The sequence below is a fragment of the Nomia melanderi genome, chromosome 7 (genome assembly GCF_051020985.1).
Source record: "Nomia melanderi isolate GNS246 chromosome 7, iyNomMela1, whole genome shotgun sequence".
NCBI classification, from domain to species: domain Eukaryota; kingdom Metazoa; phylum Arthropoda; class Insecta; order Hymenoptera; family Halictidae; genus Nomia; species Nomia melanderi.
Genome location: NC_135005.1, coordinates 8,685,451 through 8,708,867, shown reverse-complemented (window position 1 = coordinate 8,708,867; position 23,417 = coordinate 8,685,451). Strand labels below are relative to the sequence as shown.

The 23,417-nt window shown below is 37.0% G+C and overlaps 1 protein-coding gene across 4 annotated transcripts in view; it reads left to right on the top strand.

Moving 5' to 3' along the window:
- The window catches only part of LOC116424171 (UPF0489 protein C5orf22 homolog), a 749,516-nt gene that overhangs the window by 640,158 nt on the left and 85,941 nt on the right, over positions 1-23,417 (top strand). The window lies entirely within an intron of this gene.

The following is a 23,417-nucleotide window of genomic DNA, read 5'->3' as shown; positions in this document are numbered from 1 at the left end:
TTTGGTAGGGAAATCATTTTCCATTATGATTGCATTTTTTCAATTAGGCGTTTAGAAGTATGAAATTGTATAAAGATCCGTGGTATGGTCATTGAATTACTATTGGAGGCATATTTAAGGATCTTGCTGCTGTAACGTTTGCGAACACTTGATTTTTAATCATTTTTTTGATATTGTAACAGGAGGGAAAAGAATTCGTGTAACAATAAATTTCTGTAGAATTTTAATTTCGATGTGTTATGTGTGTTCTCTTCTAAGTGCTTGAAACATGCATAAAATGTTGCATTAAAGTTACATTAAAGGTTACAAGTTGCTACGTTTATCTTGAAAAATAAAAAGTTTATGTTCGTTTATAAAATAATGAAGATTGATTCACTTTACCAAGGATCTAATAAGATTATCTCAAAAAATTGAGAAAATGAAACCCAGAAAAATAAAATCTAAACCTTATTACACACTTACATTAAAAAGAGTGGAATAACTCGTAATATTTCAAAAAATCCTACTGGTTTATTCAATCCTCTGTTTCCAATGATTTTCCAATGAATACGAATTAAATTCGTTATTAAATATACAGTCCACATTCTTGTATTGTATCGCGTTTGCTTCAGAAGAAAGACTTGGCGTCAGTTTCTGGAATGTGAACAGTGGTAAAATTACAGACATGCGAGCCGGCGGAGGAAAAAGATTGGAGCGATTGTTTCGGTTGACGGCTTCTTATGAAATTATCGCAAATGCAGAAAAATCCGACCCGCCAGACCGCTCTGGGGGCAGTCGTTTAGAAAATCGACGATATGAAACACTCGCTTTTGTCGAAAGATAAAGGAAACAGCACGAAGGGTAAAAGGGGGCTGAGATTTGACTTTCACTTAGCAAAAAACTTAGCCGACTGGAAGACCATAATATCCGACAGTTCAGGTCGATGTATGTTGCGAGAATATTTTTAAATGTTACAAGAAATTCCTGCGAAACAAAATCTTCATTTTCATTTTTTGAATCTTCCAATAAGAACAATTAATCACAATTCGTGTTAGTATTAATATTCAGCGAATTACACGATATTGTTAATTGATCATAAAAACGTATCTCATTATAATTGTTCGTTTTGAATGACATTTTATTGTGTTTACATTAGGCATTCTTATTATTCATTTTTAAATAATGCTATTTTAAGATTTTTTAAGTTTCCTATGATGATGGAACGACGATATCGAAAGTAATGCAAAGTTAATTAATTTTTTTAAGAAATATACTTGCAACAGAGTAAAATTATTTTAAATATAATTAAAAACTTCAAAGACTTGGAAGTTAAAATTAATTTTCTACGTGAATATTGATAAGAAATAGCTTATAAGAGTAAATATTAGATTTACTTAATTATCTGTAGATGTACATGTATGTCTACCTAGAAAATTAGTTTCAATTCTCCTTAATCTTTTTTAAACAATACATACGTCAATTCAATAGATTGAAACATCCTTTAACGCTGAAAAAAATCTCGCTGTTACTAATTGTTAAAATACAATAACAATCTTCACTTATAACATTTTTAATAATATAATACTACGTACACCAGAATGTACCTTTTAGTTTTTAAGAATGTAACGCGTGGACCAAAATGTACCTCTTATATATTTAAGATAAAATGGATATCCCATACATTTACATACGTGCAGCATGAATTCACACGTACAGAATGCTAGACATTACGGTGAGAATCTAACATTAGCCGTAAAACTGAAATCATGTAATTCCTAGACGATATCGACATTACACGAACTCGTAATTTCCTTCGCAAGATTTCCCATAACTATATGCATCGCAGTTTGCATGCATTGGCAAGCCGCTTACTCCAACATTTGTTAACGTGTCTCGTATGCTTACTGAAAGCACAAGTCGCTCGAGTGTAAAAGCCCCTTTAAATCCCCAATTACCCGGATCTACGGGCCGACACTTTTGTTGCATAATCGTTCGTTACGATGGCGTTTCGCAGGATTTTCTTTGCCTCTTTCGTCAAAGATCCTCTTATCGTTGTAACAAGTGAACTTGCATGATGTTCGTATCATGAATTTCTTAGAATCTTTCGGGACATTCTCCCCGTCCTGCTTCCTTCCTCGTTTCTTGACGTTCCTCCAGCAATACCATCGTCCAATTTTCGCGAAAGCAGAATTTCAACGTTCGATAACGCCAATATATTTCACCGAGACCAGATTAACTAAATCTACGCTTTGACTTATCTGTTTGAAATTTTTAATATCTACGTTCTGAAGATGTTATTTATTCATCGTTAGGAAATAAAGGAAGAACGTTATCTATACAATATTTACTAGTACTTTCATAGTATTAATCTGAAACGTTAACATGAAACATTGGACGACAACAAAACAGTAGTAAGTGTATACACACGAATTTATAGATAACATAACGAGAATATAATTATATAAATTACTATTTAATTATTATATATAATGATATAATAATTATTATACTAATGATTATATATAATCAATTATATAATAAAGAATTATAATCATTAACATGCTTTTAAAGACTAATATAGACGCGACGAACATCGTATTATCCAAAAAATCTCATTTTTTGATAGACTTAACAAAAAGTTTCGCTACATTAAATTGAGTTGAACAATTGACAATGCACATTTCATCCCTAACTTTCCTTCCGCTCCTTAGTTCACTTGTATCCAATATTCGTACGTAATTTCTAAACAGAAACGCCACATAGAAGAGTAATACAAGCTTTCCAGCCAACCTAATGCATGGTGGTCGCATTGTCGCGAACGGACAAAGACATCGGGGATGAAATACCGTGGAGAAATAAGGTTTACCGGGAGAGATCGACAGTATCTAGAGGCATAGGGAACGAAAGGACGTGGATGAAGAAGGTGGATGGTTCAGAAGCGCAAGTAGATACGTGGGTGGGGGGAAAGTCTGTGGTCGTGGAGGCGGGGGAAGCATGCGAGAGGGGACCTGGATGGTAGGTTCCAAGAGTGATAGATTGCCTCCTCGCGAGGACGAGGCAACCTCTCTTCCAGCGGCAGAGGTGATCTCTCTCGAGAAAGCTCGAGCTTTCTCTCTAGGATCTTGCTTTCAGGAGGGACGGAGAGGAACGAACCGCTCGGCGATGGAACGATAGAATGTATCATCGTATGATTTATTATCGGTAGCTGTCTTCGAGTAACCATCTCGCATCCAGTTTCAACCCCTGACTACCGCCACTGCAGATCTCCGCCAAACCTCGCGGACCAACTCTCTTTCCGTGGCTTTATTTGCCTCGGTTGCAATGGAAAATAGGTCTACCGAGTCGCAAGAATGTCTGTAAAGAAACTTCTCTTTGAAAATGAATCAGGGAATTAGGGAAATGGATTTCTCGAAACTCAAATGAATTTTATTTGAAGGTGTTGTGACTGGTTAGGGGTTTTTGGTTTTGAAGTGGTTTCGAGAAGATTTTCTGCCTGTGAGACTTGGATTGTAGGAAGGTATTTGATTGATAATTTTGTTGAGTTAAATAATTGATGTGGCTAGACGTTGCTTTAACCTTAATAATTTATGTATGAAAGAGTTATTCAGTATTGTATACAGTTTGTTCATATAACTATACTCCTGCACTATATAAGTTTCAATACTGCGTCAATTGATGTGGCTAGACGATGCTTTAACCTTAATAATTTATGTATGAAAGAGTTATTCAGTATTGTATACAGTTTGTTCATATAATTATACCCCTGCACTATATAAGTTTCAATACTGCGTCACAGTAGGAAATCTAAAATAAGGTAAAACGTACAGTAGAATATTAGTAAATACAAAGAGTTTCCAAAAATATGAATACAAACAACAACAGTATAAAACACTTTTCTTAAAAAGACCTCGAACAAGAATCCGACCTCAAACCTCGTGAAATTCGCACGCGATCTATTAATAATTTACGTTTTGCTGTTCGAAAGCTTTATAACTCGAAAGATATTTCCCGTCGACGCGCGATATCGAATTACCAAAAGTGCACACAGCGTGAGGAAGATTGATCGCGGGTTCAATAACTGGCCCCGATTTTATTTTATCCCGGCACAACTGCAACGCATCGCGGGCAAATGATGAATCGAGGGAAATCGGGTGACTAGTCGAGTGCTCGGTAATGGATTCCCGTGTACAACGACACGCGTCCCGTTTTCGAATTCGACCACGAAATGGTTTTACCCGATCCGAGGAGCTAGGCGGCTGCCGGGCTGACGAGCTGGAGAAGCTCCAGAGCCAACGGGCGTGTAATCTTCTGGGGTGTTTATGTGCCGACGGAACGTTTACACCCTCGTAGATACGGGCTCTTTAGCATGTAGACGGAATGTGTACACGCGCCTTCAAGAGATAGGAGTTTGGATATTGATAATCTTCGTGACACGAGGAAGAACCTACCCACTTACTCTCAGCATCTCCCCCAACCCCCTTCGCCCATCCCTGTCGCCCGACACCCTTTTCTGATGACGCCACCGGTGTCGATCTTTAGGCTCGACCTGGTCGAGGAAAGATAAGCCGAGCATGTAAATGACGAAAAGGCTTGATGATAAACGTAACGGAGTCACGTTGGTCTCTATCTGTGCCCTTATTGTCACATGGAACGAACAATGCATACGAGTGGATCGTGATAATGTGATCAATGAAAATTTTTGAATAGAATTTATTACAGAGGTTTTTCTAATTAAGAGACGCTTTTGTTTCTCGAAGTGTTTGTTAGTGTTGGATTTGTTATTTAATCTTTTGTACTCCAGAAGTGTCTCACTGGAAATACTCAATATTTTATTGTGAGATATAGACGATATTTTCGAAAACTAATTCGACGAGAAATCTCACGTAAGTTGAGGAACGAAACTATTTTATTTGAGTGTTTTATATATTGAAGTATATTATAGAAAGTTTAGTATTAAGTATCAAACTTTACAAAGTTGCCGCGTCAAATCAATTGGCGACTGAGAGGCGTTTTTGGAGTGCAAAGGGTTAAGAAATTTAACGTAGTTTTACTTAGTTATTTGTTAGTTAAGAAATCAAGCATATATTATTACATAATACTTTCGCTTGTCACTGATAATATCATCTTATAGAAAATTTTGAATCTGTAAGAAATTCATTTTATTTATTTCAATATACTCTGTGGTCTTGTTTTCATATTTTATATTATTTTTTCAAGATTTTTGTTTACACCATTTTGTGTAGTGCATCGATTCAACTTCTTTCGAAGCGAGATTCTTGTCTATCTCTTTGCTCGCTGATACAAGTATAGACACGATCGAAAATTCTGGTAGCCTGAAAATTCGTTTTCGCAAAGTGCCATTTCGGGAACGAAGCGGCCATGTTTCATCGCGGTACGTAGAGCACGTTGCGGATGTAGATAGGACAAGAACAAATGGCTCGATGTAGCGAAGACATTCCCTGCCAAACCTCCGACAGCTATGGTGCTCCATAAACGCAACTGAACTTTTTTCGTAAAACCTTTATGTTAACGGAATAACAGATTTTTCGGATTTAATTTGCCGTTTAGAACAGTATATATTTATAAAATTGTATTTGCAAAAGAAAATTGATAGATTACAAATCTATGAAATATTTGAGAGATAGTTTGGTTTTTTTGAACGTAATAGTTAGTGAAACTGAATAGTTACCAGAACTAAATTATAACTGATTATTAATAGCAATAATAGTGCAGAGTAGCAATAGCAATATCAGTTAAATTAAATATACTATATACGCAATAACTATACATTTGCCTATTAATACATACTACATTTATATTTTTATATTTCTAAGTACTCCTTCATTAAAAAAAATACATTTACATTCGACATAACACCAAAAATAATATCAAAGCTAACAAATCGCGTTACGAAATTATCAACACTCTCAACGTTCACCAATAAAAGTATAATTTATTTTTTAACGTATATATTACTAGAAACTCCTCTTACAACAGTATAAATGGGTTACTGTGAATGTTTCGAAAAAGAATAAGAAAAGTGACAAACAAGTTCGAACTAATGGTTTTATCGTCCCTCAAAATATTTTCCTTTAACAACTATACATTTTCCATTGTTTCCGTCGCGCCAGAATTGTCCGAATCTTAAAAATGTGAAGCTTTATGAAAATAACAAACTGTTCGCTGCAAACTACGTATTTAACCCATTTGCATCTTCGCTCTAAATGTGAAACCTACTTCATGAATCGGAGATGTTCAGCTGAAAGTCTTACAAAATTTTCATTAAAATTATCTGCTCCTATCGATATAGCCGAGTAACACCTAAACAACCAAAAGTAATTGTGCGTGGAATATTCCGCTCTTCAGGATAAGCAATACTCACATACGGATTATTCCGCTTAATGATACGATTGGGTGAAAGACTACACATCTTCATCCAAATGTATTTATCGTAACAGAATATCCGTCTGAAATTCTATTTAAACTTCCACTAAAACTCATAAAAACGTCGTTCGGCGCAGAATTAACGGCGTATCGATCACTGAAATTCTCGTCGAACAGAAAATATGCGTTTTCCCCCGTCATGTGCTTTTTTCTTATCCAGCGCGCTCGCAAGAGACGTCGGAAGTTTTGTCGTTGCAGCGATTCAGAATTTTTATGGGGCCGTTACCATTCTGGCAGTGATACCAACGTATGCGCGCATCCGGGATCGAACAAGCAACGTCACATCCTCATCGAACCGCCTCGCGCAGGAGACGCTCCCGGTCGCCGCTGCCATACGTGGACACTTACACTCGCGAACGGAGACGTGAGACGCGGGTACGACCCTCACATCTGAAAACTTTTACGACGCCCTCACGGCGTTTATGTCGCGTGTAAATCTCGCTAATTCCATGGACTTCGCGCGAAGGCATCCCATGACCTTTCGTCGTTTCTTGGCTCGCGTTGCGCCCCGGGTACGCGTTCCGCAGCGCGATAAAACACGCAGAACTGCGGCCGCTAACAAATGAGAACATGCCATTCCTTGTTTTATGCGCATTCGGGAACTTCAGTCGTTATCCAACTGTCCTTAAGGACGGGAACGCGAATTAATTTTCGGCTCGAAGTGAAATCTTTCGGAGGACCTCTCTCTCTATTTACGAATTGAAGCGCCCAGAAGCCGGTTAACTCGGTTTTTTTATGTTCTCTGATTTTTGTCAATTTTAACGGAATAAATAATATTCTCTTTGGTTATTCAAGGATTTACTCGTTTCTTCGGTTTTTTCTTGGTCAGAAAGTCATTTTTATAACTTCTGAATATGTTGTATAATCATTTCAGAAGCCGAAACATTGATTTTCTTAATTTTTGTTTTCTGGAGTTCTAAATGTGCCCACAATACAGTAAAGTTTCATCTGCTCGTGCTTTCTCATATTTAAGTGAGTATATAAATTAGAAAAAAATATATTTTAACATGCTCGAAGTACAGACGATACATGTACCGATAACAAACAAAATTTGAGCTCATTTACTGCAATAGTTTCCGATATATCATAGCAACCAACTCGAAAATGCAGTTGAAAAAAAAACAAATTAAAAAATCCTGAGATCAACAAAAGGATTTCTATCTTCGTTATTTCTTCGAATATCGCTACAAACAAAAAACAAAAATAATTATTATTTCTCTCAGGTTTCAAGACGCAACGGTAAGCGAAATTATTTATAATACCCTGCACTTATCATTAGATGCAATCTCGCGTGGTATTCGAGGAAAATTGAAAACACTCGCTGACCCTAATTTGTCCAGTCTTCTCTGCCGTTCGATCGGGTTCACGCATCAATATTCTCGCATGAATCCTCGTTTTAGCCGCTTATCCGGTGCTCTATTACTGAAATGATTCGCGGAACAGACAGAAGCATTATTTCAACTTTTCCCGAATCTGTCAACTTCAGCCAGCGGCGGAGCCGCGTTTTCTTTCTTTCACGTTCGTGCTCCCTACAGCCGGAAGCGGACGTATACACAGAGGCGGGCATACGTGTGCCACTGTACGCCGTGAATTTCCATACACGTCGGGGTATCCGCGTGTGTTGTTGTGTAAAACGCGAGACGCCGCCTGCAGCAGCTACTGTATTTACCCATATCGCGAGTTTCTCGATAGTTGTTGTTTCCAAATAGCGTTTCGTCAACGTCAGCCGGTCCCGCGAGTTCTCCCTTCTTCCACCTACCGCCTACCGGGGAGCAAAAACCTCCCTAAGAAAAAGAAATTCATTCTTCACGAGACGCCATCTTTCACGTACCTGTACACCAAATGGCGCACGGTAATTTATCCCGTGGAACTATTGAAATTAGCGTGGTTTTAGTTTGAATACACCGGCGAATAAAAGTTCTCTATTCATGGAGAGGAATGCAGGAAAAAAAATATTTCTGTTGTTAGACGATCTTTTCACTGGACAAATTAGTTGACTACAGCTTTCGGATTTTTTAAAAATTTTAACGCCAAAGTACTTAATTCAGTATTTTCGTGTTTGGAAGAAATTTCTTTATCATTGAATTTAATACTGTTATGAAAATTGTATTACGAAATTATGAAAATTCTTTTCTCTGTAATAACAAAGTAAAGTACATTCTATATTGTTTATTCGATTTTCTATTTAATCATTTTTATAATGTTTACAATCACTTTATACTATTGCATCGCATTTCTCTAATTTTCATTTTGTAGAGTTAAGTAATTGGGTTAATGAGTAGCTCCAGTTATTGGATACATTATAGTTCTATAAAGATTGTAAATTATATACCTATAATATTTTCAGCGTTGCTGATTGAATCTCCTATTAAGATATAAATATTAATAAATATTACAAACAAACCAATTTTATAATTTTCGGAAACAACATGGAATACAAATTTCGCCCACAACAAACTGCATGGCAACCGTGATCTGAAAACGAAGGGAGCGCAGCGAGACCATTCGGTATGTACGCGTGCGCTGATAGGCAACCGTGTTTTCGAAACTCGTAAATAAGACATTTTATCAAAGTGCATTCTAAAGAATGCAGCTCAGCGAGATAGTAAGTAGTCGAGAGAGAAAGAGGAAAATAAAGAGCAAGAAGACCATACGAAACACGCATCTTTCATACGTCAGATAGAAAATCAATACCGTCTCAGCGTCTCTGAACCCATTTCCCATACTGCCGCATGCAGTGCTGCCAACGTGAAGCGAAACGTTCGCCAAAACGAAATATGTTTATCTTCTAAAGCAGATTTGAAGGAAATAATGGGAAACATCGTTTCGTATTTCCACGTGATTGGACGGAAGTTTTATGCTCGATTGTTTAAAATGGTTTGTTAACGACAAGAATAAAATATTTCATTTAGAATATAATGTCCCCGTTGTATTGGAAATTGATGGAGGACGATGAGACTGAACGGAAGAAGAACTGACAGTGATTTGAGAGCAACGATCGACCTTAACCTTCGCGTAATCGCGGACAGGTGGTTGATTACGTCTCGCCGCGAGGGGTGCAAAAACGGGGGTGGCAGCTGTGCCAGTCAGTTATAGTGTTCAATAATTAAGTGGAACCTGTTGCGCTTCTCGCCGCCACCTACACATTCAAGTAGCCCCGACCAGCTACCCGCCGGCGTATACTTCTCAGTACCACTGAACGCCGGCCGTCGAGATTCATTATTCACGTCAATTAAGTTCTGTTAACCGCTGAAACAGAATTCGACCCGGCAGTGATACGTTCGTCAAATTTTTTGTGAAATATTCTGATATTTATTGTGTCTTTTATTTATATTGTTTTATTTAGTAGCAATGTATGCAGTATTCATTTAGCTTGATATAGTTATTGTTAGTGTAGATAATAAATTGATAGAACAAATTCAAATGATTTTTTTTATGTTGATGTGCAATTCATAAATGTTGGTCATTGGAAAATTAATTTAGGTACAGATGAGTGCATTTTAATGTTTCGACTCAAAACTTCATTTTCTTCCCTATGTGAAAACATATGGTCACTTTGTGTAAATAATATTTATTCTCATTCGTTTCAAACAACTATTCTTAAATGTAACAAAATTGACAAGACATTTAAATTACTCTATCACGATGAACATCATGAATAGTCAAACAAGCAAAAAATAAAATCAAAATTTCACAATTAATATTATAAATAATTTCGCAAATAACAACCTTGAAAATATAATTAAAAGTAAACCGCAAGTCTGACATTTCGTCAAGCAAATGATTATGCATGAAATACTTCAGTGCTTACGCAAGAAGTACTGAACAATATAAAAACTTTAACATGAATTTACAAAGCCGAGAATTCATTAAAAAAGGAGAAAGGATCGCGAGGTACACTAAAAAAGGGAAACGCAAACATTGCAAACGCAAGGGTTCCATTACTCAATTCCGAAAGCAAATAATCCCACCTTCGGCAGCAAGCCCCTTTTGAACGTTCACTCGACCTTAAACTTCTCAAGATAATTCCTCAACTTCGGATCGCATCCCCCACGCGCTGTGTCTTCAATAAAACGTTCCGACCGGGGTCTGAACTTAAAAAGGACCACGATTTCGACCGTCTTTACCTTTGACCAGGGTGACCATACTTTTAAAAAAGGAAATCCTTCGACGTCAAACGATGAGCTCTCAACTTACCAACTAGCGCGGAAGACATCGTCAAAGACTTGCGCGTACATATAAATCGCAAGAGGGTTTGCATCCCCGAGAAAAAGCTTACGCTTCGACAACGTGAATGAAGGATACCGTATCCAGGTTGCAGATTTGTGCATGTATTTACGTACGATCGGGACTTTTCAACTCTTAGGAGAGACGAAGAGCCTAGAAATCTTGAGAACCTTAGAAATTAAAGGTTTAAACATAGACAATTAAGGTATTCGTACAATTCCATAGTCCAGTATCAAGGTAAACATTTACCAAATAATGTTTATAAAATTCAGTACACGTCAAACTAACGCGTTTGTAAACCTAGTGTTAATATGATGGTTCTTGGCAAACAATTGTGATACTGCAACGAATATTCCATATCTCGTTCAAAAGATATTGTAACTCTTAACTTTGTATTTTGTAATATTTTTACAATTACATACAACATAATAAGAATATAATCAAATATATTGTTGCAATTCGAGAGATCACAAAATAATTCCAATACTCGTAATAAACAAATACTTCGAAGTTCACTTTAATCCCAACAGATCTCCATTAAAGAATAAAAACTATTTATTACGAACGTACATAGTTTCTCCAAACGTTCTCTTGAAGACGCATCACGCTTCATTTATTTCGAATCTTTTATATCGCACATTTCCAAGAATATCTACCCACTTATGCATCACGCTTATCTTCGTATGCAAAGAGTCCCCCGGTACTTCACGAATATATGAACTTCCTTCCAGTGGCACGAACTATACCAAACAAGCCCATTGTTATTACCCCGGCAGTCAACGACCCAATTGTATGCGTCTTCCAAGTTTCGCCATCAGTCAAGGAGATTCGTTCGTTCCTATCTACAGATCCATCACCACTCATCCCCTGCTCGAGGAAGAATCTATCTTCTTTCTGCTTCAGCCGACACACATGTCGGTGACGTGGGTACAATACCATTTTAGTCATGGCATCAGCCTCGTGCCCTCTCACCTTTCCTCACCTTTCCTCCTTCTGCCGTGCGTATCAGTTCGAAAGTAACAATCCGGGAGTCACCGTTACACCTACATACTCCGAGGTCCCCTCTCGCTGCACTATACCCGACCCCCGACCCCTTCTCGTTCCACAGTTTTTCCTGCATTCCCGGTTCGCGAGCCGGCCTAGCGCACTCCAGTTTTCCTTATCCTCTGTTTCTTCGCCCGGTAATGGTCCTGACGTCTGCCGGAATACGCAAAATCCTATTTGGACCCTCGACAGACGTGTCTCCTTCCCTCCCCCGCCGCGCCGGCTGGATCCTACAGGAAACGGAAAGAGAAACGACGGAAGAGGGAGAAGCCAGCCGGCGCGGCGCTCTTCGACTTGAATTTCAGAGGAACGAACGACCCTTGAGAAAACTATACCGACGAGGTCCTTAGTGTTCTTACATGCTCAAGGAGACGACGACGACGTTTCGTAGGACTGCCATGTGTGTACTGAAAAAGCATTCGTAACGATGGAAACGGTCGCGGAACTCTGTAGAGCCATTAGGATCGACGTATAAAAATGTTTCCCTGGGAATCCATGTGAGACGCTCGGTCGCGATAGCTTCCAGTCGCATTGTTAACGGCGGGACCGTTATCAGCGCTCGAGGTTTAGACAGTTTTTGCTGTCGTTTGTGAGCTGGTTTGATGGGGAAGTATTACGGTAGCTGGGGTACTGTTTCGGCATAGACTGTGATTATTTGGATTGAGTAATGAAATTATAGTTGCCGTTGTTTAGAAGCGAACGTGAAGTATTGTTAAATACTACTTGGTGGAAAGAGAACTATAATAGAAATTTGTAATCTTTATGAAACTGTATGATAGCGCGTTTATAATATGAGAAGGAGTTATTGGTTAATTTTTGATTTGATAATTTAGTGAAAATACAAGCTCGCGGAAATGGTAAAACAGATAATTTATTATTCTGACGGAATGTGTATCCTATTGAATATTAGAGATATTTGGAATAAATTAGCGTGTAACATTATTTATAATTATACTGGATATTCCGAAAATTGATCGTTATAATTGAAAAATTCTATTTTGTTGTTAAATTCTATAACTCACCAGCTAGAAGAACAACCTGAGAAAGTAGTCGCAGTATTTTTAATGGTCTAAAAATTGTTAGTAGGAGAAACATTAAATAAAATTCCCTTGATACCAGTGTCCATGAAGTACCAGTAATACGTGCATAATAACCCGGTCGAAATGAGAAAAAAGAAGCTGGAACAGGATATAGCAAAAAAGGGATTCGTTGTGAATAATATAATATGGGAGATCGGGATGTGCCAGAAGAGAACTCCGCGATGGGATGGGCGAAGGCTTCTACGGGGTGGTATCGTGAAACGATGCGAGAGACGTAAGGCGATGGAGAGGAAAGCAGCATACTGTATGTCACAGTGTTCTTGCGCCATTTTCCATTGCTGATTTTACAGGACATTTCAATTACCACCCATATCTCTCGCAACCAAATTTCCCTGCATCGCATTCTTCGCTTTACAATTTTCAATTTTCAATTTCAATTTCAATTATTAACTGTTGGTCTTAAACCCTTGACCTATGATTTCTTTCACAACTGCATTTGATGAAACTACTTTATCGTTAATAACTTATTAGAAAAGAAAAAATATGATACTTATTCTGTATTAACGATTGATAATAAAAAAATGGCACGTAATTTATACACAAAAAAAGTAAATAACAATTGAATCCATCCAATTTAGTTAAAGATTTTCATGAGGAGTCTGACACGATATCATATGGCAAAGGATGAAATAAAATTTTAAACGTATGAATACTGTTAACCCTTTACACTCAAGAGGCGACTGCCAGTCGCCAAATGATTTAATACAGCGAAATTATAAACCTTGGTATTTATCACTGACCTTTGTACACTGCGTCAGTACGTGAAATATTCAAATAAAATAGCTTTGTTCCCTAAGTAATGTGTGCTTTCTTGATAAATTCATTTTAAAGAATCTTCTCTACATCTAATTACAAAGTATTGAATATTTCAAGTGAAAAGCTTTCGAGTGCAAAGGGTTAATATATGTAATACAGAAGCTGTTCTTTTAAATGGTCAAACGATTATTTGTACTTTTATAAATTATAAATACTATAAGTCGTGTGGTTATAACCCGTGATATTGGTTGTTAATGATGAAAGGTTGAATATCAGTGATATCGTTACAAGTGCTCCATGTTGGAACGACCTATAGACGAAGTCTCGGCTGAAAAGAGGACTCGAAAAGCTCCATCTCCAGCGTGAGCTCTCTTGGGATAAAGGATCAAGGATCCTGGATGCGATGCACACGTATATCCTTATCTTATATCCTTGCCAACCAACCCGCCCTTCCACCGCCGTCTTCCTTTTCCACCTTCTCCATTCGTTCGCTCTCCCTCTCGTAACCCTATGTTACACCCCCTAGTTTCGCCCGGCGACGTGTCCTGTGCCTGCCTAATATCAAGCATCATCGCTCATCCCTTATATATCCTGTACCCGTTTCTTAAGTACCGGTCCGACGTCGACATTCTACCATATTACCTCGGATCACCGTTATATCTTGTAACGCAATGGACGTTGGAATGAAAGGCCAATCATGCACAGGGGACATGAGCATGATAGAAAATGGCTACCATACGAACAAATTATTATGAGGCTTTTTCGCATTGTTCTTTTAGAAGTAGACGATTAATTATTATTGCAAGATTATAATGAAGAAGTTTCCGTCTTTCTGTTACATGAGAATTAAAAGGAAGGCTAATAGAAATTGAGCTCTATTCAAGAGCCAAAATAGAAAATTTCTTTTATTCGTATACTTCGTGTTGATTATATTTATATTAAATGTTTTATTTCGTATAGAAAAAAGAACAATAATTGTTAATAACAGTAATGATTTGTGTGGCATTATATTAGGAAGTTAATACAGTTTGTTCAAAATTCAGTTAAATGTAATGTAAATTCAGTTTTTAATCTCATTGGTGGTAAATAGAACTAAATTTGCTATTAATCTTCGCATAAACACAGTGTACTGAAACTGGAAACATGTGACAATTTTGTTGAACACAAATATAAAATTAGAACTTATTATTTAAGAAATCTAGTGAAAATACACATCCATTCAATTAAAGAATAGAAATATGTTAGTGCAAACTTCTCTTCTTAATCCTTGTGGATTCGATATTTTGTATTCGATTATGTTCCAACATTTTCACTAAACACGAACTATACTAGACTCCATCTTTTCCTTCGACAGATACACGCATCTGTCATGGCGTCGAGATGTCACCCTATTTTTACCCTGTACGACACGTACTCGTGCGGGGGTCGCATGAAGGATACAAGACATACACACGTATGTATGTGCCATTATATACATATGTATACATAAATACACATATGTAAATACATGCACGCACGTTTACCCGTCTTCTTCTACCAGGCCTCTCCTTGGAAACGTAAAACTACTGGAAACACAAAATCGATAGCTACGATATGTAGAATCTCATAAATGTAACTCTCGTGTAAGATGAACAATTCTACAGAAAACAATTGTGAATGGTGAAATTAATGGTGTGCTAGTCTCAGATCTTTATTTTTCAATGTTTTAGAATGTCTAATATTACCATTTCTTCGAAATGTGTATTTAAATTATCTACTCAAGCACAACAATGTAATTCATTTTATTCGAAGATATTCTGGATTGAACATATTTCCAAAGATAATTTATATCAAAGTTTATGTATCATAAACTAATACTTTTACGTAGTAGAATATATTTTATATATTCTTATGTAATGTTACAAATTCATTGTACAGAGGGTTTGTTTGAATTTAATGTTAAATTTAATTTAAACATCTAAGTACTAGTTTTACAGCTTCTAATTTCGTTACTTCACATTATATTATACGTAAACCGATAATGTTGCAACAATAGAATCGTTGCGAAGATAAGTTTATTGTAAGAAAACACTATTTTAGAAACGAGTTCCACTATTAAAATATATTAAATGCAATAGAATGTATTTTCAAATAGATTGGTAATGGTTCCTTTAAACATAAATTCCCATTTTTCAAAGAGTATTAACATATTTAACGTTCGTGATTTAACAAATCCATTCGAGTGGCTTGTAACAGTGGTGCGCCGTGTAACAAATTTATCGTATGCAGTAAGCTCCGTGCTCGCGGCGCGCGAGAGAGGAAAATTGTTCCTCGTTACTTCGGCCGTTAACTCGGGGTAAGTTCATTCGAAGAGAGTGAAAGTTACTGCGGAGTACTTTGCGAAACTTCTTAAGGTGGGTCAGGACTTTCCTCTGTACGATGTTATTTCAAGAGGATGTTGGAGCAATGACCAAAAGTGGATACATATACGACATTCAAATAAACAAAACAGAATTATTATCGGTCGCACTTCCAAATTGTGTTATGAATAATTCCACCATTTAAACATCGATATCGATAAAATTAATATGATTTTTTTAACCTGTGAAGCAATAATACATTTAACCCTTTGCTTTTTTTATGTTTTATATATTCAGCAATGATTCACTGTTGTGCTATTATTGACATGCTAAATGAAGAACAATCAATGTTATTTATTACATACACATCGACATAAAAAACTGTTTTGCTGTTATCAATATTTTATCTCCAAAGTAAATGATTTCTTATAACATAAACTTTCTTTGGGTTCTGGTAAATTGTTAATGGTGAAATAAGCATTGTCGTAAAGAAAATTGTATAACAAAGAATAAAACGTTAGTGATTATCGTTCAAATGATATAATCGATACCTCTCGCATTAATATGTAAAAAACAATCATTTTGCATGTTTAATTTATATGTTGCTAAAGATTTGAATTAGCTCTTGCAAATTTATGATATTCTGATAATGTTTTACCAAATTATCACTTTAATCGTAACCTAATCATGTTCTTGATGGAGAAAATTAATTAAAAAATTATAAATAACTCAATTTAAGAGTTATAATTATCATATTCCTTCATGGAATAGAAATATCAGTTTTTAATGTGACGAAAAATTTATTTAAGAAACTTCTTTTTTTTTAACATCACAATGTTACATATCAAGAGAAAAGTGCGTAGGAGGAAGGGCTGACGCCAAGTATCTTGCGATACACGAAATAACTTCTTGCAAGGTCTTCGACTCTTGCAGGTTCAGCGTAGAATCCTGAAGGTATACATATTTCGCAGCCACTATCTTACCTATCTTTCGAGACGCCCCCCTTGGGACACTATCGTTCTAAGACCCACCCCCTCTTTGCGATACACTCGCATACACTTACGAGGATCAGAAAGACGCACGTCACGGCGGAGGAATCTTCCACGCCCTACGGTTCTTGTCTCCGAGTTCGATGCGATTGCTGTACTTAAATTTCGACGAAAAGGCAACTTCGAAGTTGACTTCCAATATTAAAACATCTCAACAGAAAATTCCTCCAAACTATTCCAAATCAGTTACGAGAAATCATGTCGGAATAATATAATATTTCGCAAGATTTCTTTATTCTTTTGCACGTGCAAAATAATTGGAAACTTTTCTTTCACTTGTTACAGCTTCGAATAATATATGTATCAATCGATGATCCATTATTTCTAATGCAAACTAAATGGTTACCAATACAAAATGAATACATTATGTCTAACCCAAAACGAAGAAATATTTTACATTCAAATCCGTTAAATGCGTCGAATATACTCGAAGAAAATCGTCGTTGCAAAACAATGTAAAATTTACATTGTAAATCAAACCTTTGTTTTCCTCGTAGAACTTATTCCAACTGAATAGCGTGAATGGGGTAGGTACATGTTAGCGTATGAGCAGGAAAATGTACCCGGGAAGAAGTGACAAAGTCCCAACGTATTTCTCCAAACAATTCCGTAGCCAGACGGTGTGTCTTGGTGCTTTAAGCTAGGCCATCGCGCCCCATCCGACAGTATTCTCACCATCCATGCTCCGCGCACCCTCCGGGTACTATGTTACACGGTATCCCCACCCTTATCCCCTTCGCTCCACCCGCGTATTCGTCCTAGTCGCGGTACACACAGTGGTTCAAGTAAAATAGCCAGATTATATTATTCCTAAGGTCGAGTGGGTCGCCATATTTTCCTGGCAGAAATTGTACCACCCGCGATGCATGTGCCAGCCAGTAATAACCGGGAAATCATGGCAGCGACGTATAAGGCCGCGGGAAATATGATGTTACCCGCGTCTGACTCGATCGGAATTAAGTAGAAAGTGAAAACTTTCAACGTTAATGGAGTCTTTCCAGTATAGAGCACGCGTGTGTTCTCCGAGAAATATTGTGAAACAGTTTTAATGGACGTGCTATATGTCACTGATGCTTTAATACGATTAATGTAAATTGATTTTGAATTTTTCGTTTGTTATTAGAAGATAACAAATACAGACTTTTCGAAGTTTGTTTGTGTAGTTTGTTGTAGAAATAAGAAGTTGCTTGGTAATCGTGTAACTGTTTATTCATATCTGTAATAAAAGTGATTTCCGAACTAGTGCAATGTTTAAAGAATATTTAAGCGAGTAGAATATAATCGAGTAAAAGCAAGTGTAATTAGAGAACGATTTATTTCGTTACAACTGTAATGATGTCCTTCGTGAAGTAAATTAACTTCTATTTGTTTAATAAATCAATCACAAAAAGCGTAGTTCATATCGATGAGCAGAATCTAATCATTGAAAATTGATAATGTAATACATAAAAGAACAGGAGAACAAATTTAATAACTCCCACAAAAATCTAGTAATCATTCTTACACATAAAGAAACGATGAAAATAAAAGTATCCATTAAAAACGTTCTTTCGCACAATTTACTATATCTTTGCGATAATTTCATCACTTCGGACCTCAATCGCTTTAATACCCTCTCGCTAATTCCTCCTTTAAAAGTAAACCATTTATCTAAAAATATTACGATACTAAAGTTCGGACAAACGTATCGGTTGCTAACATAACCTAAAATCGAGGGGTCAAAAAAGTCAGAATGCCCGCTGCGCTCGCGAATCGATGGGAACGTTTCGCAGAGACAACCCTATCCTTTTAGAAAGAGCAACGGTACGCGGCCGGTCGAACTTAACGACGGGAAAAAGAACGGAAGAGAGAAGGAAAGTGGCTGCCGCGTAAAACGAGCCATCATCCCCCGGAGCGTCGCATCCACGAGAAATCAAGTATGGAAGAGATTTGCATACGAGTCGAATATAAGCTTGCTGAATATCCCCCGGTATAAGTATTTCATATAAGAGGCCGGTGCACCCGCGGTATAAGACACTCTTCCTTCACTCGCCCTCCGGCCCTCCCATTTCGCCGGCAGAAACGAAAAGAAAAAACCGCCCCCGCCCCACTCGGATTCCGGAAACCGCCGCCAACCCATCCACTACCCGTTATCCTGGCTGCAACCTTCTCTTCGTCTTTCTCGTCGGCCTGGAACTCGAGAAGAAAACCCAACGCCGCGAAATGTCTCAAGTGAATAGCGCAGTGGCGTAGTCTGGCTGCCACTCTTGAATACCGTGGCGCGCCATATAGACTATGTGCTCGCATTCTGTGGATTTTTAATAAAAGTATAAGTGGCTGGTGTCCCCGTGTCGTTCCGAGCCGTTCGCTAACCGATGAAAATGGATTTTCGAGTACGGCGCAGAGGACCCCGCTTAACGATGCCACGTTTAACCTATAATATCGGGTCAGACTCGTGATGAAAATTTTCAATCGGATTCAACAAATTTAGATGTTATTTATTTGTCTTTTGTGCGAATGGAGTATTACTCTTCTATTATCAATGTTGAATGTTTAAAGCGAAATTAGGCATAGAATAGACATAAAGTTCTGTTCTTTCTGTACTAAATTATTAACGGTGAGGTAGTTTTATCAAGCACAGTTGTGAAGGAAATTATAGGACAAGGGGTTAATGGTGTTTCGGTGTGACGCGGTTTTCTTCGAACTGCGTTGGGTCACGCTATATGTACTGTCGTTTGATTTGTGATAACTTCTAGTGGAAAAAATTAAAATTTGTGTTTTTTAGTCGTCGACTCTTCGATCCTTTTCGATTAATTTTTAATAGCATTTTTGAAATTTACTTATAAGGTGACTTTAATATATTTGTCATTAATTCACTTCAGCACAGAGAAGAAGATAGCTAAAGAGAATTGTATACAAATTATATAGAATTACAATAATTTACTAAACCGTTTCGAAACATAGCTTTATTTTAACGTACCTCTCTTTATTGCTATTCAGTTGAACTTAAAACAGCAGTAACTACAAAAGCAATGCATTTAACTGTGATGTATTGTTTTCTTTAAATCACAACACGGAATATTATTCCTCGCCGTTAATTTCAGCATATTATAATTTCAACAATCGATTCAGATAACAATGACAAAAGTCGAAAATTGATGAACGTATCGACGTGCCTCACTCTCTAAACTACAATACAGGAAATATTGCAGCTTGTGCAAACTTTGGGGTGAAACGGAATTTGTGAAAGCAATTTTCGGAGTAGAAATAGTGGACCGAAATAGAAATAGTGCCACATGAATGGAATATATCGCGGAACAAGGTAGCCTCGAAGCAAAAGGTCGCCCTGCACTGTGGAATACGAGAATGTATGCATGAGCTGCGCATTGCAATGTTTAATAATAATATAAATAAGGCCTGGCCGTGGTAGGTGGGTGCTCTAGGCAAATACACCTCTTCAGCTGGATACAAGTCCCCTATCCGACTATGAAATTGACAATTTCACCAGTATGCGTTTTTTTTTGACTTCTCATCATGGCCACTGCTTGAGAGCTAGAGCAGAATGTTAACGGTTTTCAGTTAATAATACTTTTACTCTTCCCATAATGAAAGCTTACATACATTTGAAATAACGTGAAAGTCATGTTTAAAACAACGTTGGAAGTACTCGTGAAAAGTACTCGTGCTTTACAGTTACGTCGAAGAATTTCGATGGGCACAATCTTGACACTAGTATGTTATGAGTGAAACTGGATTTACTATAAGACAATCTGGCGACATGATAGAAATTAAGAAATGTGTCATAGAAATTTTTAACGGATATTTTATTATTAAAGAAACATAATTCATCATTATTGAAATCTAATAAATAGGAAATTTTTATAAATCGGACTTTAGAAATATAATTTTACCTACAACTTTGTATAACTGTGATCTTATACTGTTTAGATATTGATAATTACTTCTTATTTGCAAATGTGGAGGTAGATGTAAATAGAAAAGCACCGTGAAATTTCTGTATTCCCTTTGTACGTTATTGTACATTACACAACACTTAGAACGAAAGGAAAACGCTCGAATAGCGAAGAAAGACATGAAAAATTTAAAGTAACACTCGACCCGCACGATTGAAATGCGTACTAGATTCAAAACGGTGCACTTACTCGCGAGAATTTCTTCTTCCACGGGAAACACGTAAACTATAGGCGTGCATAAGTATAAGTTTGGAATGTTCGACGATGTCGAAACAAGAAAACTTACTCGGGCACGAAAACTTCCGTATCGTCAACGGAGAAATCTTCCGCGAGTATTTAAAAGTACAAAGAACTTTCGCCGCACTATAGCTGATGTCTACTTATCCTGCATTTGAATGTAAATAGATGAAGATCATCTATGTACTTGCACATATGTTATTTTCCTTCATATTCATTGTATCACAATTGTCAATTTCTAATATCAATATAATATTTAAGAATCTCTTTACCATCAATAAAGACTACTTATTCATTATATAAATGATATTTAACACTAAAACCACCGAGCATTCAATGCGATTAATATGTAATCCCTATAAAAATTATAACAATACATTATTTTCAATTTCTTCAGACATTCATTATAATATACCAGCGAAACTATTTATTTTCAAGATCATTTCGAATGTTCAATGCTGTGAAGATATCAATACTTTCGAAACAAAAAGAAACCGAAATCAGTCACTTTGGTAATTCTAGCGTTAACATTCACAAATCAAAGTCACTCTTTTCGAAAACAAGATTAGAACAATGTAACAAATTCGAATCAATGTACGATCACCAATGATAACAACTGAAAGGTAAATATTGCTTGAAATAAGTAAACAAGGGACACCAAAGACCCTCGATTTCGATATGCAAATTGCTTACGGCGCAAAGCGGAGATCTTTTTCCAAATCGAAACTATCACGATATTTTACGGAACAGAATCTTCGCGTCATCCTTCCGAGCTTCTCATTCTCTCGTTCTCCAACGATTTTGTCTCTACCTTACGACCTTTCGCGAAAAGGTGTGCCTCCGAGAACAGTGGCATGATATGCAAAAATATATGATAAGGTTGGCTGGGGTATCCCTGTACATGTGCACGCGTGTACGTGTTGTTGGTGTGCGTCGATGTATGTGGATATGGAAAAGCCAGTGGCAACCCTATCAGAATGGAGGCCCCAGGGGGGCTCACGGAAAAAGAGGAGGAGAGCGACCGACCAACCAAGGCCCGAATATAGGATGTCAGGAATTTTCATATCTCGATGCCACTCTTGGAAAGTCGCGAGCTTTTTCTAGAAAATTCTTTCGCGACCGCGACGGAATAGACGCGCAATGCATGACGGGGCGCGGAATCAAAGTATACGCCAGCCATCTGAAACTGGATGTTACCCGAAAAATTGCGAATCTTCAAGGAAATTGTTGCTCACACTGCGTGCCTATTGTTCGACTTATATTATTGAAGAATGTTATAATCATATAAATCGGTCAGCTGAGATTAAAACGTGGAACATCGTTTGAAAGTAGGAAGTGGAACATTTTAAAGTACTTTAAAAGAAAGTATTAGACCTCGTACTTTTACTAGATTATCCTTGTGAAAAACAGAATATACCAAAGTTTGGCTATTTAATTAGATTATATTATACAGAACTATAGTATTTAAATATTAAATTCGTCTAAAATACTTTGTAATGAACTGTTTTCAATTTTGCAGTGAATACTTCATCTATACGTGAGGTCTGAAATTAATTCCGTGCGAATACTTGTAAGAATTGTGCACGTAAAACTTCTTTTTTCACGCTGAATCAGTTATTACAGTGGTATTTACATTTACGTACGTATCTAGCGATATAATTCCACTGTAAGCGACACAAAATTTCTAAAATCGTTACAAATCCTACATTCTTTTATTAACCCTCTATGGGCCGAATTTTTGTTCATGATTATAACAAAATCTACGCAGTGTAAAATTAATAAATATCCACATATGAATACGAATTAACAACGTATTCAATAGTTTCAATAATTTCATCAAACAAATATATTTTGTAACTTTCAAGTTATAACGACGTTAAACTTTCACGCCGGGACATATAAAAGTTTAAGTTAACTGATTACTTAATTTTATTCGCCACTTTCAGTGCAAAATGAAATAAATCAACAAAATGCCAATATACTGATATGTTACTTCAAAGTTACATGGGCCTACAGAGGGTTAATTTCGTCGATCACGAACTTCCATCCGCTCCGTTAACAGAGCGAAATAAATTCAACAATAACCAATTGAATCTCCTATTCGAAAAGGGCTTTCGAATATTCTCAACGAGAAGAGTTTTTAGCGCGTAAATACCCGGTCTACATTTCGAATTCGTCTTCCGTATTTTCTCGGGCGGCGCGTGCGTACACGGCAGACACTTACAATTCGGAGCAGCCATCCGCTATTGGCAAGAGGCAACCAGCCCGAAGGATGAAGGTGTTAGGGGT